The 4,766-nt window shown below is 34.6% G+C and overlaps 1 long non-coding RNA gene across 1 annotated transcript; it reads left to right on the top strand.

Moving 5' to 3' along the window:
* Positions 1-2,722: 2,722 nt before the first annotated feature.
* Positions 2,723-4,308, top strand: LOC147516159 (uncharacterized). The gene is made up of 4 exons (XR_015213603.1): positions 2,723-2,750; positions 3,326-3,404; positions 3,858-3,964; positions 4,069-4,308. It is a non-coding gene; the product is annotated as an uncharacterized LOC147516159 (long non-coding RNA).
* Positions 4,309-4,766: the final 458 nt, after the last annotated feature.

Below are 4,766 nucleotides of genomic sequence, written 5' to 3' on the forward strand. Positions count from 1 at the left end.
GGACCAATGAGATGGCATGTCCTTGGGTCTGAGGTAGAATAAGGAGAGGAAAACGCGAAACACCGAAGCAAGTCCACGGAACCCTAGAAGAGTGTGGGCCGCATAAGAAAAGGTGACCCAGAGGGGGTGTCGGGTCAAACCAAAGGCAAGATAAGAAATAAAGAATGGGAGGTACAAGAGCATGGTCGCGGAACCCTAAAGGGACAGGTGTGAGGGAGTTGATTGAGGGATGGAAGACAGATTAATGGATGGAAAGAGGGGGGAGAGGATATAAAAGGAACAGTGAAAAAAAAAAAAAAAAAAAAGGGAAAGGGAGGAGAAAGGAGAGTGAAAGAGAGAAAAAAGAGAGGAAACACTTAGGGATATTTGTGGTTGACACAACAACCTTGTCTCTGTAATTCTTACATTCTCTTTGTAGTTGGTAAGTATTCTTTTCTTTAATTTCACTTTTGAGTTTTGATTGTCTTTTGTTCTTGTTAGGAAATTTGGGATATTTTTATTTCTTCTAGAAATGGTTTTGTTTTACATTGCTTGTTTTCTTAAATAAAGTAGGTACAAGTTCGTCTTTTCATTTTCCAAGATGGGTTCTCTGTTAAATGCTTTTTAATGAGCTTTTAATGCTAAATCAGCCAACTTCTTGACCAGAGTAATGAAACACGATTTGCGTCTTTGATTCTATGGGCATGCTTCCATGTTACATGGTAAAGTTCTTCCAAATTGTTGTTTATTTATGTAATATAAGTTTGTGTGGTTGCAGTGGGTACTATCTTAGGAGCCATGACTAGAGCATTGATAGGCCAAGAAACCGAGAGCGGTTTCTTTCGAGGGGCTGCAGTTGGAGCCATATCAGGAGCTGTTTTCTCGATTGAAGTCTTTAAGTATTCTCTTCTTTTATGGAATTCGGATGAAACAGGAGTTGGGTGTCTTCTCTACTTGGTAATTGAACTAGTCAAATTGATGTTGATTTGCAGTATCTTCACTAGATGCACACCTGTTCTTATATGTATTGTTTTCAATTTAACAGGTGGATGTCATTGCAAGCCTTCTAAGCGGAAGATTAGTGCAAGAGCGAATAGGCACCTAGGTATGTTTAGCTCTTGCTAAAAAATCACACACATTGCTAAATATTTCTGGGGTTTCTGTATTTTTACTATGGGGGGTCCTCTCTCGGATCTTAAGTGCATAGTGGTGCAACATCCTTAAAAAAACTCGGGTCATCTTATTTGGGTGGTGATGACAATGCTGACTCGGTCAGCAATGATAAAACTTTCCCAAGATTTGGGCAGGATGATGGAGAGAACAACGTAGTGGTAAAGAGCTTTCCTGTGAGTATCTAAAGTGCTGTTGCTTTTACTAACTATTTTAAATATACCTTGATAATGAGCTTTTATGAGTTTTCTTTCCTGATGTGCCTTAATGATCAACCTTCTCTTGAAAAGTATCGATATAATAAGTTTAAACTTTTGTTCCTTGCTTCATAGGTTTGTGATGATCGGCATTCTGTATTGATTCTGTGCCTAGATAGGAATCTAATATACCAAATGAGATTGAAGCTTGATTTATCTCACTACACCATAAAGCCGATTTTGCAACATATGAGATTTTCCATTCCTAACACTTATTCAACCGTGACAAATGCTCTAACACTCATTTTCCGTTAGAAATAGAGGTAACTGTTACTTAATATCTCTGTGAAAAAATTATTTTGTTTCTAACATTTCTTCAGATATTATGTGTCGGTTTTCTAAATGCTACCAAGTAGGAAAAAAGAATAAGAAAAGAGAAATTAGAAAACACGAGCGGGACTAATTCACTTCCGCGCTCATCTCAATTACACAACCCTAGAAAGAAAAGGTTATGAAGGAAAACTTGGAAGTCTAAAACTGTTCCCGCTACTCAGTGCTCATAGTTTGGTAACTGGTAAGTCTCCATCTTTCTTTTCTTCTTCATTTTCTCATCGTCTTTATTCTTCATATTTTTCTGTGTCACTCTTTCTCAATTGAAGTTTTTCGGTTTTTGGTTTCATTGTTTAAGGTTCCAGAGAAGTGATCTATTGGAGAAAAATGTTGACTTTTGCCAAGGTAACTAATTAATTATTTCAAATTTCTAAAGTTTCTCTTATTATAATCTAGGGTTTTGACGAGCTAGATTTCTAGTACTTCTAGTGTTAACTGATTTAACACTAGAACTCAACTGATGCTTGAAGTTGTCTTTTGCTTTTTATTGTACTAATTTAATTTATATATGTGTATTGTGTATTGCTCTAGCTAGGATTTGGATACTTTAGTTAACATTTCTACATGTAAAGATTTTCTAAAATATACAAGGTTTGTCTTCTAATTCACACTTTTTTTTCATTTTTCAATAGTGTTAACAGTTTATGAGCTGATTTAAGTCTCTGGGGCTGTCCAAGTTTTGATCTTTGATGGTTTTATGTTGATTTATAAGTGTTTTATGAGACCCTTTTTATTAAAATCTTCCTTTATATGATTTTTACTTCATATTTTTTTAGCTTTAGTGTGATTTATGTGGGGATGGACATGGGATTCATTAGATGGGTAGTCAAAAATCAATTTCACCTTGTGTTTTTGCTAGTTCATGTTGTAGCATGGTTATCTACTGTCGTAACTGGTCTATAATCTTTACACAACCATAAACTGGATCTTAGATTCGATGTGTTGCATCGTCTGACAAACAATATCTTTGTTGCGACCATAACTTGAGGGATTGGAAGTTGTTGCAGTTATATGGTGTGTTCTTGCTTTTTTTTTTTGTTTGTTTAAGTTTTCTTTGATCTTTGCTTTGGTTTTGGGTAATCTGAACTTAACAAAGGAACTAAAATAATTTGTCTTGAAACATGAAATAATATATTTCTATTTATGGAACAAATAGAACAATATACTTGTCTTGGTGGCCTCATTTCATTTTGATGAAAAATAAAGTGTGACTTGTGTTTTGAGGGAGTGTGGCTCTTTTTCATGCATGAAGGTCAGCGATGGAATTGACCAATAGCTCTAATATCATATATATATATATATATATATATATATATATATATATATATATATATATATATATATATATATATATATATTTTTTTTTTTTGTAAACTGAATTTTTATCGGTTATAACCTATATAGTTGCCCAAGAATTGCCCTGGAATGTAAGCGTACTAGCAATTGCCAATGTAAATATAGTTGTCCATAAAAAAAACTTTGGAGAGTTCTGCAAAAAAAATGTACCAAAGCACTATTCATAGATTATGGTTCTGAAATGGTCACTGATTATGTTAATGAATTTCAACGTCTGTTTGGTCTTGCAACAGCATGGAAAGCATCCTCAAACACTATTAACAGTATTCTCATACCTCTAAGGACGTTGTTGTGACTGATCAGGAATCGCAGGTACACGTACTATTGAACTAATATCGTGTACATTGTCGTACAATCATAGTAAGAATTGCACAGTGAAGTAGACTGAGTAAATTCCATATTTAATAAACAAGTGAACACATGCTTATCCAGTTGTGAGTCTCTGGAAGCTGTTGAAATGAATGATATGATCGCCTAAAACTTATTGTAATTGTGTGTTCATACATCTTCGTTTAAAGTTTAATTTATGGAGATAACAGCCCAAAGGAATAATCATTTTTCGTTATATTGGCAAACAAGCTTCAGGAGGCCGGTAGGCAGTCCTGTCAAACCAACTAAACCTGTTCTTGGGACTAGATCTTCGTTTTCTTTCCTCACTCCTATATTTGTTTGTATTTTGGATAGATTTTGTTTTGGAAAACCAGTTGGCTCTAAAAGGATCAACATTATTCTATCATTAATTCTATTCACTCATTTACGCCGCAGGGAAGCCTTTCTTTTGAGTACAACAAACTCAATTCTAGGCTTGAGACTTTGTATGAGGATATTTAGCATGGTTACGGATACACAATCACTCATGGCGTCCTTCTCAGGTCTTTGTATTCTTTTTCGGGATATCTTGGATGATGATGTGCATCATTACTATAGGAAATAACTTTTTATTTTAACTTCCATATTTGATATTTTCATTATGTAGGTGGTGGATGAGAAATGTGTGAGTAAGGACAGTAAACCCAAGAAAAAATCAGTGAAAGAAATTCTTGTTTGAGTCTATGGGAGCTATAGATAGTGAGTAGTCTCTGCGGCATTTTACAGTTTTCAATTGGCTTTTGTGTTTGTACTACTTGTAATAACTCTTGCTGTCTTTTAGCCTGTATGTTGACCCTTTGAAATACCAGACTGAGTTAGAGAATGTGAGTATTGATGTTCTCTCGTATACCTTTTCATTATATACTTTAGTTAAGTCATCTACTCTATTTTGTTGGTCTGAAACAAATTTGACTCTTTCCTAATGGGAATTTATTTTTCAGACTCTTAAGCGATACAATGGAAGTTATAACAAATTTGACTCTTTACTAATGGGAATTTATTTTTCATCTCTTAAACGAAATAGCAAGCGATGACTCTTGCTATTTTGAGCCTTTGTTATATAGCATTTAGGATTCTTAATTCTTTGTTTATTTCGATTTGATATTTAACCATGTAATTTTGCTAGTGAGTATCTCTAGGTCTTTACGTGGTCTGTGACAGTTAGGCCCACTGACTTTACCAACTAAGCTAGCTGCCATTTTGGCTGACTATTGAGTTCATGCGTTAGAAATACATGATTGTTATAGATGTTGTTTCTAGGAAACATTTCCTTGTCCTCTGTTGTAAGGGAAAACTTCTCATCTT

This window comes from Coptis chinensis, chromosome 2 (assembly GCF_015680905.1).
Source record: "Coptis chinensis isolate HL-2020 chromosome 2, ASM1568090v1, whole genome shotgun sequence".
Classification (NCBI taxonomy): Eukaryota; Viridiplantae; Streptophyta; class Magnoliopsida; order Ranunculales; family Ranunculaceae; genus Coptis; species Coptis chinensis.